Below are 23,315 nucleotides of genomic sequence, written 5' to 3' on the forward strand. Positions count from 1 at the left end.
GAAATAAATTCAAGGCATTGACTATTTTTAATCGACAAAGCATCCGGTACAGATCTTTACTTCTGAATTGCAAGCTGCTTCTGATCCCTGGCAAAGAAGTTATAAAGTTCCGGTGTTTTCATTGTAATAAAGTGGGCCACACAAAATCAGTGTTGGTGCACTCGGAGAAAGCCAAGTGTCAGAAAACCAGACAAGCTGGAAGTTTTGTTGGACTAATAACAAAGCACAAGGGAAGTTAGACAACTGCCTCAGAGGTTGATTCAGGAGGAAGTGCCAGATCTGCTTAAAAAATGTACATGCAAGTGTAAAGTTTATCCACCATTGGCCAGGCGTAGTAGGTAAGAAGGTTACAATATTAAGGGACATAGGATCCTCTCAGTCTATAATGCTGAAGGATGAGGAGATATATACTCCTGAGGGACTATTGCCGGAAAAGGTACTAGTAACAGGAATTCATGGTGAGACAAAGTGTTCAGTTATGTAAAGTGAGGCTAGAGAGTCCAGAAAAGAGTGGAGATTTTGTGGCAGGAGTACTGGACAACTCTCAGCTCCAGGAGTACAGTTTGTCCATGCAAATGATATAGCTGATTCACCGGTAGACATGCTGTCCACTCTAGTTGAAAAGCCAGTGCTGATGCAGGCAACTGAAAACATGGAGAATGTTTATCCAAGAATTTCCCTGAGTCTATGTTCACAAGATCATAGAGGCACAAGCTGAAGCAGGAGAGTTCAAAAGACAGAGATAAGGAAGCTGACAGTGTTGTCCGAAACTCAGTTTGATCAGATAAGTGGAACAGAGAAGGAGCAAATAAGTGAACATGCAAGTATCTTTAACTCTACTAAGCTGATTGATTTACAGCAGAAAGATGAAGAGTTAAAACAGTTATATCAACAAGCATAAACAGAGAAAGAAAGTGAATACTGTGTGTTAGTCCTTCACAAATGATGTCTTAATGAGGAAATAGAGGCCATGGCACATTCATGCAGATGAGAAATGGGCAGAGATTCATCAAATTGTTTTGCCAATAGGGTATAAAAAAGGAGGTGCTGCGAGTGGTGCATGAGCTACCGCTTGGAGGTCATTTAGGGGTGAGGAAAACACAGGCAAAAGTACAAAGGCATTTTTACTGGCCTGAACTACACAAAGATGGAATTGAATTTTGCCATACATGTCAGCTAATCAGAAAACCACAAGCAGTAATAAAACCTGTGCCTTTAATGCCAATTCCAGCATTTGAGGAACCTTTCACAAGAATCTTGATTGATTGCGTAGGTCCCTTACCTCAAACAAAAAGTGGGAATAAGTATTTATTAATTATAATGGATGTGTCGACTAGATTTCCAGAGGCAATCCCATTACGCAACATCACAGCTAAAAGGGTTGTAGAAGTATTACTTAATTTTTTTTACTAGATATGGGCTACCAATAGAGATCCACTCAGATCAAGGATCAAACTTCACATCCAAACTATTCAAGTTGTTTATGGATAACTTGGTAATAAATTCAAATCTACTGCATACCATTCAGAATTTCAGGGAGCGCTGGAGAGGTGGCATCAAACACTGAAGACTACGTTGAGGACTTGTGGTCACGATTATCCAGATGATTGGGATAAGGGAGTTCCATTTGTACTTTTTGCGATCAGCAATGCACCGAATGAGTCTGCCAAATTCGGTCCATTTCAATTAATTTTTTTGGATGTGAAGTAACAGGACTGTTAAAATTAATTAAGAAGAAATTAATAAGTTAGAATTCAGAGACCACCCATTTGTCAAAGTTTAGAGAATGATTAAATAGAGCTGGAGAGATGACTAGACAGCATTAAAAAGTATCACTGCATGCAATTAAACAGAAAGCAGAAAACAAATCGCAAATTTGCAATCTTGTAATTGGGGATAAGGTATTGGTGTTACTTCCAGTGACAAGTGAGCCTTTAAAAGCCAGGTTTAGTGGACCGTATCAAATTTGAGAAGAAATTAAGTGAGGTGACCTCCTTGATGAGTACTCTAGACAGGAAGAAATCTCAGCGTATTATGTGAATATGCTCAAGGTATTTTGATGGGGAAGGAAAGCAAGAGGAGAAGGTATTAATGATTACAGCACAGAAGGAAGTACCAAGTTCAGAGGATTTTACATTGAGCATAGTTGTCAAAAATTGGGATAAATTGTTGAGTTACCTTCCACAAGAAAATCAAAATGACCTGAAAGATGACTTACTACCACATGGGGAGATATGCAAAAATAAACTGAGAAGTACTAACCTAATTGTGCATGATGTAGAGATCGGAGATGCTGTTCCAATTAAGCAACATTCTAAAGTTGGAACAGGTACAGAATGAGATAGAGTGCATGCAGCAAGATGGCATAATCGAAGTGAGTTAGTAACTGGAGCTCACCCATAGCCATGGTGCCAAAGCCAGCTGGTACCCAACAGTTGTGTGGACTATCACAAAGTCAATCCTGTTACAAAGTCTGATGCATATCCAATTCCACGTTTGGAGGACAGTGTCGAAAAGGTGGGACAAGCAACTTACATTTCGAAGTTGGACTTGCTCAGAGGCTACTGGCAAGCACCTCTGTCAAAGAGAGCAAAGGCAGTTTTGGCTTTTGTAATGCCAAATGGACTATACCAGTTCAAAGTCATGCCATGTGGTATGAAAAACGTTCCAGCTGCTTTTCAGAGACTGACTAATAAGGACATTGGCGGATTATCCAACTGTGTGGTGTATATTGATGACTTGGTGATTTTTAGTCACTTTTATGGAAGGAACATTTACAGCATTTATCGGACTTGTTTGATCGACTTTGGAAGACAGACTTGGTGGTAAACCTAGCTAAAAGTGAATTTGCAAAAACCCAAGGCATCTTCTTGGGCCATGTTTTGAACGTGGACAAATGGCCCCATGGAATGCAAAAACGAAAGTAATTGGGGAATTTCCCACACCGTTGACGAAGAAAAGCAGTACTATGGTTTCTGGGATTAAATGGATTTTCCTGAAAATTTGTGCTGAACTTTAGCAATGTGGCTACTCCACTAACCGAATTGTTAAAGGGCAAGAGGTCTCATGGACAGCGGACTGTCAAAAGGCTAAAAACTGTTAACCACTGCCCCAGTATTAGCTACCCTGGATTATACTAAGCCTTTCAAGGTGGCTATCAATGCCAGTGATGTGGGTGTCCATGCAATGCTCCTGCAGGAGGATGACAGGGAAATAGAAAGCATCCAAGTAGCTTCGAAATCGGCGTTTTGGGCAAAAGCCCTTCATCAGGAGGGCTTTTGCCCGAAACGTCAATTTCGAAGCTACTTGGATGCTGCCTGAACTGCTGTGCTCTTCCAGCACCACTAATCCAGAATCTGGTTTCCAGCATCTGCAGTCATTGTTTTTACCTAGGGGAATAGAATACCCATTGGATATTTTTCCATGAAGTTGAACGTTCATCAACAGAAATATTCAGCAGTGGAGAAAGAGACTTTAAGCTTGGTATTGGCCTTACAACATTTCAGTGTCTGTATTACCAGCAATGTATCTGAGACAATCATATGCACTGATCAAGACCCATTGACATTCGTGGAAAAATTTAAGGACAAAAATGCCAGACTGTTTAGATGGAGCTTGTTGTTGCAGCCATTCAGTTTGACAATTGTGTGTGTGGCAGGTCGTGAAAGCGTGATTGCAGATGCATTATTGAGACTTGAATGAGATACGGAGGCATCCGGTGGTGGGTGTACTGCAGTCTGAATTTGCATATAGTTGTGCATGTTTGCATGTTTATTATTAGTCTAAACGCGCATATACACAGTACTACTAACTGGATTTTGAAGGTTTAAAAATGAAGCTGTCTTTTGGTATTGATGTTTCATTTTTTTTTTGAGGAGGGAGGTATCACCAAAACTAGTCCTTTTTTTAACTAAAAGCTGTTCCTTAGCTCAAGGAGACTCTGTACTTGATTTTTCTTTTCAGAAGGGAATAAACAGGGCCAGGCTCCGATCAGTCTGGTTTTGTACAGAGATGAAAAGGATTTCGACAGGCCTTTTATTTATGTGTAAACAGATGAGACTTCAGGCCAAAGTTGTCTTGCTTTAGAAGTGACCTGTATAAAGCAAGGGGCGTGGTCAGATCTCTAGCTGAGCTGAGCAGTTTTAGTTCAGTTTGAACTGGTTGCAACCTCAACAGGGAGCTGTGTGGAAACTCTCTTTTTTTCTGCCCTCCAACTTCAACTTCAACCTGTAAGCATGTGTTCCATATATATTGGTTTTTAAAAGGAGTTTGCTTATTGGGATTGTTGCTTATTCATCAACAGCATAATGAAGTCTAGTTGGATAGGTTGAGTTCTGTAGGTCTACTTTATTCTGTTCTTTGTGTTTCATTGTCTGAATAAATGTTTGCTGTTTTAAAATCTAGTAGTCAACCTAGCTAATGTAATTTAGGTAATTTCCACTGTTCACTTACTAAAACAAATTGCAAAGTTATGGTCTGAGCTGCCTGCGAAAGAATGTTTTGAGTAGTCTGGTTTAGTCCATAATATTACCTCCTTGTTTCACATGAAACCAACCCATTGACCTTTGCCCTCCCAAGAATTTTCTCTGCTTTCTCCACCATCTGACCCATAAACATTCCATGTTGAAATCCAAGTGACTGTTTTTGCTCAACATTAATGATAAAAGGTGATTATGAGCAGATTCCTGGAATGTCCAATTAGATTGGCCAAATAATCAGGACAATCGAGGCATTCTCAGTTTGATCTATGGGCAGAAAAGCTGGGAAAGAGAAAAACATTTTAGGCATGAAATATATGCATCATTGTTTAAAACACATGTATATCTGAGCTACTTGGTCAACTTTGTGATGCTTCATAATTTTTCTTCAATGTCTATTAACTAACTTGTTTTCAAATTTTTCCCCTGTTTATTCAATCTTCATTAATAGATAACAAATAAATTAATTGTTCTTTGACATTTCTTTTGTTTATTCATGCACATATTTTGCCAATAACCAGATAAGTACTTAATTCAGAATCCTGTTACTAATTTGTTTTCTGTATAACTATGATGCCTTTTATGAAATGGGCAAACAATGGTTGCAAAGACTTTTGATTTTTGACAGTAAATATGTAAGAGTGTTACCACAGTACAATTAGGTAATCAGCAAAGTGAAACTTTTAAAGTTAAAGTTTGTGGGTCTTTAACTGATAACGTAGCGTGTTTTCTTCTGGCCAAAGTTGTGCTACGAAAGGACAAAGACCTTTTAAGCTGTTAAGCAGATAAATGGTATGTAGTAATCGTTCAGTTATGGTTCTGAACCCTTTAGCAACCAGAAATCAATGCACTTTGTTTGATGCAATGTTTGATACTGTGGAAAAGGATATGGAAGATATAGACTGTAGGGAAATAGATGGTGACATCTTGCAAAATTTCCAGGTTACAGAGGAGGAAGTGCTGGATGTCTTGAAATGGTTAAAGATGGATAAATCCCCAGGACCTGATCAGGTGTATCCGAGAACTCTGTGGGAAGCTAGAGAAGTGATTGCTGGGCCTCTTGCTGAGATATTTGTATCATCGATAGTCACAGGTGAGGTGCCGGAAGACTGGAGGTTGGCAGACGTGGTGCCACTGTTTAAGAAGGGCGGTAAAGACAAGGAACTATAGGCCGGTGAGCCTGACCTCGGTGGTGGGCAAGTTGTTGGAGGGAATCCTGAGGGACAGGATTTATGTGTATTTGGAAAGGCAAGGACTGATTAGGGATGGTCAACATGGCTTTGTGCGTGGGAAATCATGTCTCCCAAACTTGATTGCGTTTTTTTGAAGAAGTAACAAAGAAGATCGAGGGCAGAGCAGTAGATGTGATTTATATGGACTTCAGTAAGGCGTTTGACAAGGTTCCCCATGGGAGACTGATTTAGCAAGGTTAGATCTCATGGAATACAGGGAGATCTAGCCACTTGGATACAGAACTAGCTCAAAGGTAGAAGACAGAGGCTGATGGTGGAGGGTTGTTTTTCAGACTGGAGGCCTGTGACCAGTGGAGTGCCACAAGGATCAGTGCTGGGCCCTCTACTTTTTGTCATTTACATAAATGATTTGGTTGCGAGCATAAGAGGTACAGTTAGTAAGTTTGCAGATGACACCAAAATTGGAGGTGTAGTGGACAATGAAGAGGGTTATCTCAGATTACAACAGGATCTGGACCAGATGGGCCAATGGGCTGAGAAATGGCAGATGGAATTTAATTCAGATAAATGCGAGGTGCTGCATTTTGGGAAAGCAAATCTTAGCAGGACTTACACACCTGAATGGTAAGGTCCGAGGTCATGTTGCTGAACAAAGAGACCTTGGAGTGCAGGTTCATAGCTCCTTGAAAGTGGAGTTGCAGGTAGATAGGATAGTGAACAAGGCGTTTGGTATATTTTTTGGTCAGAGTATTGAATACAGGAGTTGGGAGGTCATGTTGTGGCTATACAGGACATTGGTTAGGCCTCTGTTGGAATATTGTGTGCAATTCTGGTCTCCTTCCAATCGGATAGATATTGTGAAACTTGAAAGGGTTCAGAAAAGATTTACAAGGATGTTGCCAGGGTTGGAGGATCTGAGCCAGGGAAAGGCTGAACAGGCAGGGGGTTTATTCCCTGGAGCGTCGGAGGCTGAGGGGTGACCTTAGAGGTTTACAAAATTATGAGGGGCATGGATAGAATAAATAGGCACAGTCTTTCCCCTGGGGTTGGGGAGTCCAGAACTAGAGGGCATAGGTTTCGGGTAAGAGGGGAAAGATATAAAAGAGACCTAAAGGGCAGCTTTTTCATGCAGAGGGTGGTATGTGTATGGAATGAGCTGCCAGAGGAAGTGGTGGAGGCTGGTACAATTGCAACATTTAAGAGGCTTTTAGATGGGTATATGAATAGGAAGGGTTTGGAGGGATATGGGCCGGGTGCTGGCAGGTGGGACTAGATTGGGTTGGGATATCTGGTTGGCATGGAAGGTTGGACCGAAGGGTCTGTTTCCATGCTGTACATCTCTATGCACTGCCTCTTTAAAAAAATCAAGGTTATTTGACTTTTATAAAAGATTTATAGTTTCAAAATTTTTATTTTGTATATTCCATTTCGTAGATTCCTTTACTGTGCATTTCTTTAATTGCATCAAGTGTACAAAGCTTAATAGGTTGCTATTTTTATTCTTTTATAAAATAATTCTTTTGGGATATTTCATCTGAGATCATGATGCGTCAAGGTGACATGTATTTTGTGTCAGTATAACTGTCAAAGCTACTTTGTCAATATTAGTTCTGAGGTCAAGCAGTAGACCTCAGTTTCCAGATGTATGGGACTTGAGGTACAGTGTTTTAAAAGGCCTTTAATCATATACTTTTATATAAGAGGTAAATTGAAATTTAAATACTCAGTCCACATGCAGACAAATAATGTCCTTTTGTAACTATTTTAAACTGATCAGTGAGATACTTTAACCTTCAATATCAGTGGTATTATAAAAAGAATTAGCTCATGTTTAGCAAATTGCATTATAAATGGCAAACTTGCTATTGTGCTTTCCTTCTCTACAAATGGAATATTATTTCTTGAAAGATACCTAAGGCATTATTAGTACACAGAAAATAATAGATTATGTAATCCTAAAACGCGCCTTCATGAAAAGAAATTTAATTGCAATGTTCTGCAGATATATAGCACCTCTTAATGAAACTAGGTAAGTAATTCTTTTGAAAAAGATTGTAATATCAGTGTTGAAAAAGGGTTGTAATATCCATAAAATCCACTAATTTAATACTTTAACATTAAGGAACAATATTGATACACAACAAGGAGAGAAAATAGTAATAAAGAATTTGGGGCCAGATTTTATAAGACATGACAATCTACTGTAGATTGCCACTCTGGCCATATTTTAGAAAGTAAGGGAGCTCTGCATTTCTGAGTGATTTCACTCAGGGCTCTCTCAGAAATTTTGAGCCCTGCTTCCCTTTGGGCAGTTCCTTCATAACTCAGAACTGGCAGAAAAACTCAAACTATGCACACTTTTTGTTTAACCACCGTGACCCAGCCCTTTTTTTTGTTAAATGTCGAGGTCCTCACAGCTGCTGTTATAAGAATGGAAAGAAGACATGACGTTAGTATGCTGGGAGGGTAGTGTACCAGGGATGGGATCCCAGATGGTTAAGGGATAGGCTGGTAGGGTGCAAGATAAGTAATAGATAAGTCAGAATGTGTGGGTGAAATCTGCCCCAGCAGGGTTGATGCGGGAGGGAGGGTTAGTGGGTGGGTGTTATTGTGAGGGATTTGGGTCTGTTGTAGGTGAATCTGGTCACTTCCTCTGAGGGGGTCAGGTCAGTCAAGTGTTGGATGGTGGAGGGTGCAGTCTGATGATGGTGGGCCATATTGCGGTGTGGGTACACGGTGATGTTTGGGGTTAGTGGAGAAGCGAAATATCTGGCTGGATGGAGTCTGGTGGGTTCATGTCACATCCAAAGGGGTGGGGAGAAGGACTGTTAGTTTCTCCCTGGCATGGGAAGAAATGGGGTTGGGATGGGTGTAGTGGGCATTTTTTAGAAAGGGGTTCCTGAGTTGGGGTGTTGGAGGTGGAGGAGTTGTGGGGGGTGTAAAGTAAGTTTGGGGTTTGCTGAATAGTTATTCAGAAGTTAGACTACATATTTAATAGAAATTAACTATTTCTCTTAATTCATTTGGAACCCTCCCAAAGTCTCCAAATTAAATGGATGCTTTCACAAGATTCAAAGGGTAGAGGAATTGCCAGTGGAAAGTTTTTAAAATTTTCCTGAGCGATTCTTCAGATCTGTTAAAATGAGAATTCCATAACATCCCCATTGGTAACGACTATCTATGCTGCCAGTACAAAATTCAGGCAGTGATTATGACTATAGATGAATTGTTCTTTTCAAGAAAAATTGTTCATCTCAACATGTTCATGGCTCATTTTTGTTTATCCAAATGCTTTCAAATAGAGGAGGAATAAACAGTGAATCTTGAAGGAGATGAACAAAGCAAAATGAGAATTTGAAAAAAAATCTTGCCGTAAAATGTGTGGCACAGTGGTAATCTGGGCCAGATAATCTAAGTTTATGTCCCAACTCAGAATCTGATAGCCACCATGTATGTCAAAATCTCCAAAAGTCTTGTGCTGCTACGGTAATGTCCGAACAATGTTGTGCCGAACATTTATCCTAGCTTAAGCACCCATCCATGTACCTATCCAATTGCTGCTTAAAGGTCACCAATGATTCTGACTCTGCCACTCCCACAGGCAGCGCATTCCATGTCCCCACCACACTCTGGGTAAAGAACCTACCCCTGACATCCTCCCTATACTTCAACCCTTCACCTTAAATTTATGTCCCCTTGTAACACTCTGTTGTATCCGGGGAAAAAGTTTCTGTCGACTCTATATTCCTCTGATCATCTTATAAACCTCTATCAAGTCACCCCTCATCCTTCACCGTTCCAGTGAGAAAAGGCCTAGCACACTCAACCTATCCTCATACGACCTATTCTCCATTCCAGACAACATCCTGGTAAATATTCTCTGCACCCTCTCCAAAGCTTCCACATCTTTCCTAAAGTGAGGAGACCAGAACTGCACACAGTACTCCAAATGTGGCCTAACCAAGGTCCTGTACAGCTGCAACATCACTTCACGACTCTTGAATTCTATCCCTCTGCTAATGAACGCTAATACACCATAGGCCTTCTTACAAGCTCTATCCACCTGAGTGGCAACTTTCAAAGATCTATGAACATATAGACTCCAAGATCCCTCTGCTCCTCCACCTTACTAAGAACCCTACCCTTAACCCTGTATTCCGCATTCTTATTTGTCCTTCCAAAATGGACAACCTCACACTTGACAGGGTTGAACTTCATCTGCCACTCCTCAGCCCAGCTCTGCATCATATCTAAGTCCCTTTGCAGCCAACAGCAGCCCTCCTCACTATCCACAACTCCACCAATCTTTGTATCATCTGCAAATTTACTGACCCACCCTTCGACTCCCTCTTCCAAGTCATTAATAAAAATTACAAACAGATTCAAGTTTGGATTCAAGTCACACTTGCCATGGAGGTATGTTGTAACCTGTCTGAATACATTGATTAAAATAACCAAAACGTCTTTAACTTTATTTTACATGGAAACAATCTCTCAACACCAGGTTAAAGTCCAACAAGTTTATTTGGAAGCACTAGCTTTCGAAGCATTGATTCTTCACCTGATGAAGAAGCAGTACTTTGAAAGCTAGTGCTTCCAGATAAACCTGTTGGACTGTAACCTGGTGTTTGTGATTTCTAACTTTGTCCACCCCAGTCCAACACCAGCTCCTCCAAACAATGTAGAATAGACCACTGAAACATGAACAACTAGATCTTAACTGAACAAAAGTGGATAACGAAGTCCTGATATATAAAATAATTATCCTTTGGAATCCAGACACTTGTAAGCATCTGGAATTGTTTTAGAATGCTGTACAGACAACTGCAGATGATGTAACATTTTTGATTGTGAATATTCTTTGTTAAAAAATGTATGTCTCTGTTATGGTCTGCTGCTGCTTATCTGGGCTTGCAAATAATGACCTCCGAGAAGCTACTCAAGCAGGATGATGTAGTCTCCCTGGACTTCACAAAGCTCTTGACAAGGTGTTGAAACACCAGCTGATTAAGAAACTCAGGGCAATTTGGCACATTGGATCCAAAATTTGTTTAGTGGCAGAAAGCAGGGGGCAATGGATGAAGGGTACTTTTGCAACTGAAAGCTGTGCCCAGCAACAAATTGCAGGATTTGGTGCTGGAACCTTTGCTGTTTGTTGTACACATGAATTATCTAGAAATGAAAATCTTGGATCCAGTGTGCCAAATTGCCCTGAGCTTCTTAATCAGCGTGTGTTTCAACAACTTGTCAAAAGCTTTGCGAAGTCCATGGAGACGACATCATCTTGCTCTTTGAGGTCATTCTTTATTTGCAAGCCCAGATAAGCAGCAGCAGACCACAACAGAGACATACATTTTTTAACAGAGAATATTCATAATCAAAAATATTACGTCATTTGTTGTCTGTACAACATTTTAAAACCATTCCAGATGCTTACAAATGTCTCGATTCCAAAGGATAATTATTTTATATATCAGGACTTTGATATCCACTTTTGTTCGGCTAAGACCTAGTTGTTCATGTTTCAGTGGTCTATTCTACATCGTTTGGAGGAGCTGGTGTTGGACTGGGGTGGACAAAGTTAAAAATCACACAAACACCAGTTTATAGTCCAACAGGTTTGTCTGGAAGCACTAGCTTTCAAAGTACTGCTTCTTCATCAGGTGAAGAATCAATGCTTCGAAAGCTAGTGCTTCCAAATAAACTTGTTGGACTTTAACCTGGTGTTGAGAGATTTTTAACTTTGTTTCCATGTAAAATAATGTTTTGGTTATTTTAATCAACGTATTTAGACAGGTTACAACATATCTCCATGGCAGGAGGTGTGATCAGAAAATTTGCAGATGACATGAAAATTGGGTGGATGGCTTATGGTGAGGAGGAAAGCTTTAGACCCCAGGCTCATTTTATCAGGTTGGCTGAATGGGCTAAGAAGGGATAAGTGGAAATTTAATCCTGAATAGTGCAGTGATACATTTTGGAAGGAATAACAAGGCATGGGAGTAAATGCTAACTGGTAGGACCCTAGGAGCACAAAAAAGCAGAGTGACCTTGGTGTTCATAACCAAAGAACCTTGATGGCAGCAGGACAGGATCAATAAGTTACCTATTGCACTAGACTATAGGAAGGATGTGATTGCCTTAAAGAGGATGCAGAGGAGGTTCATCAGGATAATTGAGAGATTGAACGATTAAGAGAAACTAGGAATGCTGGGGTTGGTTTCCATAGAGAAAGCTGAGGGTGCAGGGAGTGGAATCTGATTGGTGTGTACAGTGTTATGAATGGCATAGACAAGGTAGATAGGGAGAAATATTTCCCCTTAGTAGAGGGTCACTTGCTCGGTGATAGTTTTAAGGTATGGAATAGGAGGGTTAGAAATGATTTGAGAGAAAAGGCTGAGAGGAGATCTGAAAGAAGTTTTCAAAATAATGAAGGATTTGGACAGAGTAAATTTAGAGAAACTTTTCCACTCTATTTCAAAACCAGTGGGCATAGATTTAAAGTAATTTACAAAAGAAGCAAATGCAATGTGGGGGAGAAAAACCTTTTTCACTCAGTAAGTATGACACAGTGTAAGAGTACTCTGCCTGGAAGTGTGTTGGTGGCAAGTTCAAGCGAGGGATTAAAGAGGACATCACATGATTATTTCTATTCACTGTACAGGATTTTGTGGAAAAGGCAGGAGAATAGCACTATAGTAATGCTAACTCAGAACCAGGGCTGACATTGTTGGCTAAATGACCTCCTTTAACAGTGTAACAATTTTGGGATTCCAACAAAGAGTCCTAGAGATGTACAGTACGGAAAAAGACCTTTTGGTCCAACTTGTGCTGTATGATGCTTTGTGAGCACTGTCATTGCTGAATGGTGCAGAGGCTGGAGTACTTCTGTTTTTAAATGTACAAAAAGAAAGAGTTAGTATTGTCTTTTTCCTTGTGAACCAGATTGGAATATCTAAGGGAGGTATGGCATTCATGCCAGTGTGGATATTTCCATACAAATCCACCATCTGCTGAGTTGCCTTTTCAAACATCTGAACAAGTCTTTTTGAAAATGTCAGCATGAGAAAGTAAATGTAGTTGAATCTGATCGAATAAATCTATTAATAAATTTATGCTATCACACCAATGTGATGTTTGAAGACTAAGTTCATAAAATCTGGATTGAATAGTGGGAACAGAAGGAAAAATTCAGATGGGGACATTTTGTTACTGATTATGAAATTTGGAGAAAGATTCTCTAGTCATATGCTATTGCACATTAAATTAAGTCCTGGAAGACTGTAAAAATTAATTATGTGTAAGAAAAAATATAAGTGGTCCTTGAACTGCAGTGATATAGCTTTAGGAGCTAAGATTGACTTGCTAAAAGATTAGAGTCTTACCAGGCTCTTGAATAAAAGTCAATTATCATATCGTTCCTCTTCAAAGAGTGGCGATAATTAATGCCACCATAAAGATTTGTGTTCATACCTGAATCATAACTTTATAAATGCCTTTACTTAGTGATGGCTAAACAAAATAGTGTTATAATTCCATAAGTTATAACACATTTTTATATCCAACCAGCAAAACAAGATCCGTGTCCTAGGATTAAATCATCAACAGTTCTTTTACTTAATTAACTCGGCTACATATGTCCTTTTAAAAAAAATGTGCTGGAGATCATCAGCGAGTCAGTCAGCATCCAGGGAAAGAAAGCAAGCTAACGTTTTGAGACTAGATGATGAAAAGTCATCTAGATTCGAAATGTTAGTTTGCTTTCTTTCCATGGGTACAGCCTGATCTGCTGTGATCACTAGCTTTTTTAAATTTTCTGTTCAAATTCCAGCATCTGCAATAATTTGCTCTGACAAATGTCTTCATCTGTGCACTGTCAAAACACCCAGTCAAATTAGATTTTGTTTTCACTTTTTTTTTTCTGGCTTTCCATGTTTAAGTTCATTCAGAGCTCAGCATCCTGTATCCTAACCTGCATTAAAGTTCCATGTATTCATTAGGTATGTCTTCTCTGACTTTTGTTAGCTCCCTGTCCCCAACTTGAAAATGTTACCTTTCTTTAAATCCCTCAATGAAATTGCTCTATTCTACTACTTTGATTGTGGTTTACTGAGCATTTCCAATTCTCTTCCTGCCAGGTAAGCTGAATCCTGTACTCCAAAATTGATGTTTTCAATGATTTATATTAACTTCTTAGTGGTCTATTAGTCCTAGATAAGACATGTTGTCTAGTTCCTCCTGGGAAAAAAAGAACTAAAGCCTATGGGCTCAAGAAATGAGGAGCTTTAGTTGTAAGGGGCTTTCCAGGCTGGTAACAGACTATCAGGTTTGCCTAAATTATGTTTTTTTTCAGGAAATGGATCAAGGCTGACATTACCATAGGCCACAAAATGACCCCAAACTGCTGATAAATTTCAGTCAAACTTGTGTTCAGATATTATTGTTTGGCCTAAGTATGGTACAGGGATTTTGCTGGATTTAAGGCGATTTATGAACCTGACCTTGGATTTTGGGAAATGTTCATCAGGCATTGCGGTCTCCATGAGGAATTTGAAAGGATTTTATTACTTAGGAAAGCTGAGTTTCGAATGAATTATATTGTCTCCCAGGGTTTTATAGTCAAAGCATTGATCCAAGCTTAGTTGAAAAGGTACCAAGGAGGCAGCTGTGTAGTTCACAGCTGAAAAATCAACCAGCATCTGTGAGCTTGATGGATCTCCAAGTTGAGACAACAGGAAAAATTAGTGTTGTTTATTAACTGTTTTGAATTCCATTCGATTTTTAAAAAATTTGACGTTGGTCCCCGGCATGTTTGATACTGCCTAACAGTGGTATTATCTTTACTAAGACCTATGAGGCTGACTAATCAGGAGGAGCTTGTTAATGGTAATGCAATAAATATTCTAGGAGAGACGGGTGCTTCTGTAATGACCGGAACTGATTGTTGGAAGGGAAGTTTTTGTTAGTGCTGTTCGGAAATGTTTAACCTAAAATGGAAGGGGAATGGGAATCTATGCATGGAGACAGAAAAGAGGATAACAAGGGTAAAAAGAAAAGACAGAACATGAAATGAGGCAAGTGACCGACCATTCATGTGAAAGAATCAAACAGGACAATGAGTATTAAAAAGACTGGCCTTAAAGTAATTGTAATTATACTATTCCCACTTTTATCTATTTGCGTGACTAATTCATGAATTTTATTACAAATGCTCTACACATTAACACACAAAGCTTTCAACCCTGGATGTTGTGCCGGCCTTTTATCCTACTGTAAGATCAAACTAATCTACACACCTCATCATACTATATTCCATGTGCCTATCCAAGAATTGCTGAAATGTCCCTCATGTATCTGACTCTGCTACCACCTCTGGAAGTGCATTCCACGCACCCACCACTCTGTGTAAAGAACCTACCTCTGACATCTCCTGTAAACCTTCCTCCAATTGGCTTAAAATTATGCCCCTTTTCTGCCATGGGGAAAAAGGTCTCTGGCTATCCAATCTACCTATGCCTTTGAATTTCTTGTACACCTCTATCAAGTCACCTCTCATCTTTCTTCACTCCAGTGAGAAAAGCCCTACGTCCCTCCATCTTTCTTCATACGACATGCCCTCCAGTCCAGGGACCATCCTGGTAAATCATCGGGGTATGGTATAATTACGATTACAGAGATATGGCTACAAGGTGACCAGTGATGGATACTCAATGTCCAGGCGTACTCTGTTTTTAGGAAGAATAGACAAAAAGAAAAAGAATATGGGGTAGCATTGCTGGTTCAAGAGGAAACCAATGCCCAAGTGAGAAAGGGTATTGGCTCTGGAGAAGTGGAATGTGTATTGTTACAGCTTCGAAATACAAAAGGGCAGAAAACAATGGTGTGTGTATTTGTGTATATACACCCCAAGCTATATTGGTAATGTTGGAGAAGAAATAAAAGGAATTAGAAATGCACACACGAAAGATACAGTTATAAATCTGGGTAACGTTAATCTGCAAATTAAATCAGTGACAATACAGAGGAGGAGGAATTCCTGGTGCATATATGGAGTGGTTTCCTCAATATATTGAGGAACCAACTAGAGAGCATGTAAATAAAATAAAACAAAGAACTGGAGCCATGAAATAAAAAGACAAATTGCTGGAGAAAAACGGCAGACTGCATCTGTGGAGATAAAGTGGAGTTAATTTTTCGATTCAGTGACCCTTCTTTGGAACTGACCCGGTCACTGGACTCAAAACATTAACTCTGCTTTCTCTCCACAGATGCTGCTGTCCAGCTGAGTTTCTCCACTAATTTCTGATTTTGGTAGAGAACAGGTCATCCTAGACTGGGTTTTGTGATGAAAAAGGAATAATAAAAGGGTGGCACAGTGGTTAGCACTGCTGCCTCACAGCGCCAGAGACCAAGGTTCCATTCCTGCCTCAGGCAACTGTCTGTGTGGAGTTTGCACATTCTACTAGTGTCTGCGTGGGTTTCCTCTGGGTGCTCTGGTTTCCTCCCACAGTCCAAAAATGTGCAGGTTAGGTGAATTGGCCATGCTAAATTGCTCATAGTGTTAGGTGAAGGGGTAAATGTAGGGGAATAGATATGGGTGGGTTGCTCTTCGGAGGGTCGGTGTGGACTTGTTGGGCCGAAGGGCCTGTTTCCACACTAATGTAATCTAATCTAATTATCAATAGAGCTGTGCAAGACTACTTGGAGAAAAGTGACCAAAATATGATAGAACTATTGTGATATAGTTGATCTTGAGAATTGGATCCAGAATCTACTTACAGGGAATCAGTTAGCTCATAGGCTGGCTGGTGATGCAGAGTGATGGAAACAACTTGGGTTCAATTCTTGCACTGGCTGTGGTTACCACAAAAGAATTTCCTTCTCGAGCTCTCACCTCTCATGAGGCATGGTAACTCTCAGATTAAACCACTGCTAGTTGTCTTGAATGAGAGAGCAGCCTTGTGCTGTGGTAGGACAATGGCAATTCTACCTTCATCTTGCTGAATCAAGGTAAATTGCAGTATTCTAAGGTGTGATCTGGCTATGATAAAGTGGTGAAGGTTACTTAAGGGATGTCAGTGGCAATAGAAAGCATTTAAAGAGAGCATGGAGGAATTGCTACAATTGTTCATTCCTGTCTGGGGAAAATATATAAAACTAGAAAGTTGGCCTAACCATAAAGGGAAATTAGGGGTAGTATTAGACCCAAGGAAGGGGCATGCAAATTAGTCTTAAAAAGCAGCAGACCTAAGGATTGGGAGGATTTAGATTTCAGCAAAGGAGGACGAAGGGATTGATTAAGACTGGGGTGAGAATCTGAGAGTAAGCTTGTGGGGAACATGCAAACTTATTGTAAAGGTTTCTAAAAGTATATGATAAGAAAAAGATTAATAATAAGAAATGTAGAGCCCTTACCGTCAGAAACTGGAGAAGTTATAATGGGGACCAAAGAGATGAGAGGTCAATTAAATACATGTTTGGTTCTGTATTTACAGAGGAGAACACGAATGATGCCCCCAAATATTGGGGAACGCCAGGTCTAGTGAGAGGGTGAAACTAAAGGAAATCTGTATAAGGAGAGAAATGGTGCTAAGGAAAATGAGATTAACAGCCAACAAATCTCGAGAGCTGACAATGTCTATTCCAGAATACTTAAAGAAGTGATGCTATAAGTAATGGATGCATTGGTGGTCATCTTTCAAGATTCTATAGACTCTGGAAAGGTTCCATGGATTGAAGGATAGCTAATGTAATTCCATGATTTAAAAAAAAAGAGGCAGAGAGAAAATTGGATTTTAGGCTGCTGTGCCTGACGTTGGTACAAGGGAAGTGCTAGAGTGTTTTATAAAGTATAATAACAGAGCACTTAGAAGGTTTTCAAAGAGATTAATATGAAAATTTAAAGTGCGTGGGATTGGAGGTAGTGTGCTGACATGAATAGAGAACTGGTTGGCAGCTAGATAGAAGGCAGAATGGGAATAATTGAGCCCTTTTCTGAGTGGCAGTAGTTTTGGTAGTTGGATACTGCAGGAATTGGTGCTTGCACTTCATTTATTCACAATATATAAATGATTTAGATGAAGGAACTAAATGTAATCTCTCCAAGTTTGCAGATGTCACAAAGCTTGGTGGGTATGTGATCTCTAAGGAGGCTGCAGAGATGCTTTAATGTGATTTGGAGAAGTTGAGTGAGTGAGCAAATGCATAGCAGATGAAATTCAATGTGGATAAGTGTGATCTTATCAACTTTGGTAGCAAAAACAGGAAGGCAGGCTATTTTCTGAATGGCGATTTAGATTGGAAAGAAGGTGGTGCAATGGAACTTGAGTGTCCTTGTACACCAGTCACTAAAATTAAACATGCAGATGCAGCAGGTGATGAAGATGACAAATGGCATGTTGGCCTTTGTAGTGAGAGGATTTGAGGACAGGAGCAAGGATTCCATAGCAACACAGCCTACTCCAGCTCCTAATTTTTATTTGTCCTTTTGAGTCTGGTTCTCCATTTCAATGTGACTATGGCTGATGATCCAACTCAGTACCCTGTTCCTGCTTTTTCCCCATATCCTTTAATTCATTGAGCCCCAAGAACTATTACTAACTTCTTCGGGAAAATACTCAAACTTTTGGCCTCAACGGCTTTCTGTGGCAGAGAATTCCACAGGCTTACCACTGTCTGGGTGAAGACATTTTCTCCTCATCTCAGTCTTAAAACGCCGTCTGCATATCCTTAGACTGTGCCGCAGATCTGGACTTCCTAGTCATCAGGAATATTTTTACTGTTAGAAATTTGTTTCTGTGAGATCCTTCTCAATCTCCTAAACTCCAGTGAACATGGTCCTAACTGATCTAGTTTATTTTCATTCGTCAGTCCTGCCATCCCCTTGGATAAAGAGACCCAAAACTGCACTCTGTTCTCCAGGTGTTGTCTCACTGTAGCCTGCACACAAAACCCACTGTCCATTTCTCCCTTTTCACAATTTGGAGTAGCTTTTTTACTTTTTTCTAATTTGCAAAGATTAAGGAGCTCCAACGTTGAGAATTGTGGGGAGGTTAAATTTATGTTAAAAATAGTAAATATAATTTTAAGGAGTACATACATTTGGGGAATAAATGTCTATATTATAGTGAACTGCAAACTGGAAGTATTGCATTGTAAAACAGGAATTGCAAATACAAATAAAATCAGTTCAGTAATAGATGAGTGCAATAATAGATCTGTACAAATGCAGACCAAAGGGTTTTATTTTGTATAAAGGGAATGCCATTATACTCTTTTGACAGAAATTATGATCTAGAATAGCAGACCCAGAATATAAGTTGACAAGGCTGTGTATAGAATTTAATTTAAGGAATAGTTCATGTTTAATCATGTGGAGTACCAGGTAATCTGTTTTAGTGTTGTTAATTGAGGCATGAATATTTGTCTCAAAGAAGCCATAAGCTCCTCTTCAAATAGTACAATGGGATCTTTTTATTTTCAGCAAAGAAAGCAAATAGCACCTTCATTTAACATTTCATCCAAAGTGCACCATTGATCAGCAATACACTGAAGTGAGATCCTTGAGTATATGCTCAAGGGTTGGGGGAAATTTTCTGGACTTTCAATTGGGGTGCATACTCGTGTTTTAAGCCAAACCACCACCTCACATCCTTAAAAGGCACTCCTAAAAGTCAGAAAGGTTGCGAATCAGAGAATGGATCTCATGTGCCATTTTTAAAGGGTCTCTGAGTCAATAATGCTGCAAACATCTGGCCCAGTGACTCACAAGCTAACATTCCAATTTTGATTTGGGGCTCACAAATTACACAGAATTTGCAAAAAAGCTTTTTTTTTGCCACTTTTGGGCAGCATTGTTATTGAATGTAATGTATTTTTTGGAGCAGTTTTGTATATCTTTATGAACACTTTCATCGAGGCATGCCCAAACATGATCACAAATTCTGTTTGCTTTGTTTGTGGCAATAAATTGTTCAGCTGCGATTTAGTTAGCTTTTGCTACAGTTGTCTACTTTAATTTTCAATTCTTTCTTATTAAATTTATTATGCTGATATGATACTGTCATTTTAGTTATGATTTAATGGTGTTCATGTAGTTCTCACATTATGTAGCACCCTTCTGGCTATTGGTAGTGTTGACCCCTTCACCATTATCATAAAGGTAGTATTTTGGATGAGAGAAATTTACTTATTTAAACGTTTTCAGATAACAGTTTTGAACAGGGAAAGTAATATTGTGTTACTTTTAATTGATATCAACTTCCATTAAATTTATGACAAAAATGCTTTTGTTTGAGACTGCTTTGGTCAACTTATAATTCAAAAGTAGTTATTATGTTTGAACTGGAAATGTGGAAGTGTAGATTTTATGTTATAGTGAAATGCAAACATTTATGGTTTTTATGAAAGTTCATGAGAATGTTTTGTTATAGAAAGTGTATTCACTGTCCTCTATGCTGAACTGTATGTTTTGAAAATTTATTTTGATATTGCATAGTAAGCTACAGCACAATTTGTGTTATTAACAATTTTGAGAGCTTTGATTTGCTGCAGTTATTTTATAATGCAAACTAGTTTAGTGCAAAAGCAAGTACAGGTTGGAGCTTAAGCTTTTGAAAAGTGGTTTAAACCTGATATTCTTTCTTTTGTTCATAATGTTTACAGAAATGACAGAAAAATAGTCCTCAGCTCCTCTGCAGGGTGAGGGCATCACTTTTGAGACAGAATGGCCTGCTAACAAAGGGTGTTCTTTTTACCTCTCTTTGACCATTATATAATTATCGGATCTGAGACAATTGTTTGTTTCTTCTTATGTTGCTTAACCCTTCCTTGTAAAGTTGCAACAATTGAACATTTTGGAATTACTGCCATGGTTTTTGGAGAATTAAAGAATTGTGGATAGTGTTCATTTCTTTGTTTCTTTGGAGTTAGTGGCATTTACCAATATTTAACAGCAATGTAAACATTTAAGCTCATACATTTTAAATGCATGGGTTCAGTTGAGAACATAAATTTTGTGTTGAGTCAGTGTAGGAGAAGTACTAGTTTCACTGTTCACGATTTGCTCAAGAAAGTACAGAAATGTGTTGACTCCTGGCTTTATAAATATGAAATTAAGCTGCCCTGTAACAGAAATCATTTCTGAAATAGACATTATAATGGCCAAAACATTCATTAATAGTGACCTACTGTTGACACTTTTTTTTTTCTGTTGGACTTTGACTGCTACTAGTCACGTTAGGACTTGTTGAATGACATAGTAATTTTTGGTTTGAGTTTATTTTTTCCAGGAATAAAGATGTGACATTGACTACTTGTATTCAAAGGCTTCTCCATCCAATGGATCAGATTTCAGCTCTTAAGTACTGCAAACATTAGTTGTCAATAATGGTGGACAATTAAACAACTCACTGGAGGAAGATGCTCCATTAATATCCCTATCCTAATTAATAGGGGAACCCAGCGCCTGAGGATGCAAGATTAGCCTGAAACATTTGCAACAATCTTGAGCCAGAACTACCCATGTGGATGATTCATGTCAACCTCTAAGGTCTCCACCTTTGCTGACCTTCGGCCAGTTCGATTCATTCGATATGATATTGAGAAGTGATTTGAAGTACTGGATACTGCAAAGATTATGGGTTCTGACAATATTTCAGCAATAGTATAAACACCTTATGCTGCAGAACTTGCCACGCCCCCACCCAAACTGTTCTAGTGTAGGTAAAATAATAGCATTTACCCGAAAATGTGGAATGTTCCCAACAAGTATGAAAAGCAGAACAAATCAAACCCAGACAAAGGACACCGGTCAGTCTCCTCCCAATCATCAGTAAAGCTGTGGCAGTGGACATCAATAGTGTTATCAAATAGCACTTGCTTAGTAACCTACTTACTGGCTCTCAGTTTGGGTTCAGTAAACTATGCTGTTGACTATGAGGAGAAAGTGAGGACTGCAGATGCTGGAGATCAGAGAGCTGAAAATGTGTTGCTGGAAAAGCACAGCAGGTCAGGCAGCATCCAAGGAGCAGGAGAATCGACGTTTCGGGCATGAGCCCTTCTTCGGGCTCATGCCCGAAACATCAATTCTCCTGTTCCTTGGATGCTGCCTGACCTGCTGTGCTTTTCCAGCAACACATTTTCAGCTATGCTGTTGACTATGTCAGCATTTGAATTTTATGTGATTTAAAGTTACTGATTTTGGTTTAATGTTGCCTCATTTTCTTGTCCAGATCCTTTCACTGTGAATTTTTTTTAATTCCCACCTGGTTCTTGGGTGTCTTTGGCTGGGTCAGCATTTATTGTCCTTCTCTGGTTGTACGTGCACTGCCTTTTTGAACTGCTGCAGTCATTGTTGTGTTGCAGGTAGACCTGTTATACAATTAGAGAAGTACAGGATTTTGACCCCGTGACATTGAATGGGGTTATAGTTCCAAGTCAGGATGGTGAGTAGCTTGAAAGGGAGCTGGCATGTGGTGCTGTTCCCATGGATTTGCTGCCCTTGTCAAGTTAGATGGAAGTGGTTGTGGGCTTGAAAAGCTGTGTCTCAGAAATGGTGAATTTCTGCTGTGCCTTTGTAGATGGTGAATAGGCTTTGGGAAATCAGAAGGTGAGTTATTCACTGCAGGAATTCTAGCCTCTGACCTGTTCTGGTAACCAGGTACTTATATAGCCAGGAAAAAGTGAGGACTGCAGGTGCTGGCGAGCAGAGTCAAAGAGTGTGGTGTTGGAAAAGCACAGCCGGTCATGCAGCATCCGAGGAGCAGGAGAATCTAAATTTCAAGCATAAGCTCTTCAGGAATGAGGGGGTAGCCCAAGGGGCTGAGTGATAAATGGGATAGGGTTGGGGCTAGAGGGAAGGTAGCTGGGAATGTGATAAGTAAATGAAAGTGGGGATGAAGGTGATAGGGTGGAGTTGACAGGTGATAGGTGAGAAAATTGACAGGTAGACAGTTGAAGAGGGCGATGCAGAGTTGGAAGATTGGATCTGGGTAAGGTGGGGAGAGGGGAAATGAAACTGGTGAAATCAACAGTGATCTCTTATGGTTGGATATTCCCAAGGTGGAAGATGAGGCATTCTTCCTCCAGCTGTCAGGTAGCTAGCATTTGGTGGTGGAGGAGGCCCAGGACTTGCATGTCCTTCACAGAGTCTTGTCTCCCCAACGTTGGCTGCCAACTTGCGGAACATTTCAGGGAACATCTCTGGGACACGCACTAAACAATCCCTCTGCCCTGTGGCCGAACACTTTAACTCCTCCTCCCACTCCGCCAAGGATAGGCAAGTCCTGTGCCTCCTCTACCGCCAAACCCTAGCCAGCTGACGCCTAGAGGAAGAACTCCTCACTTCCATCTTGGAAACCTCCAACCACGCGGGATCAATGTGGATTTCATCAGTTTCCTCATTTTCCCTCCCCATGCCCCAATTCCAACTTTCCAACTCAGGACAGCTCAAGGGGGCAGTACTACCTGTTAAACTTCCTTCCCACCTATCTGCTCCACCCTTTCCTCTGACCTATCGCCTCCACCCAACCTTCATTTGCCTATTGCATTCCAAGCTACCTCCCCCACCCACCACACTCCCATTTAACTTTCAGCTCCCTTGTGCCATCCCCTCATTACTTATATAGCCAGTCTAATTTAGTTG

At 39.9% G+C, this 23,315-nt stretch overlaps 1 protein-coding gene across 3 annotated transcripts in view; it reads left to right on the forward strand.

Moving 5' to 3' along the window:
- ascc3 (activating signal cointegrator 1 complex subunit 3) overlaps positions 1 to 23,315 on the forward strand; it is a 550,255-nt gene that overhangs the window by 27,769 nt on the left and 499,171 nt on the right. The window lies entirely within an intron of this gene.

This window comes from Chiloscyllium punctatum, chromosome 3 (assembly GCF_047496795.1).
Source record: "Chiloscyllium punctatum isolate Juve2018m chromosome 3, sChiPun1.3, whole genome shotgun sequence".
NCBI classification, from domain to species: Eukaryota; Metazoa; Chordata; class Chondrichthyes; order Orectolobiformes; family Hemiscylliidae; genus Chiloscyllium; species Chiloscyllium punctatum.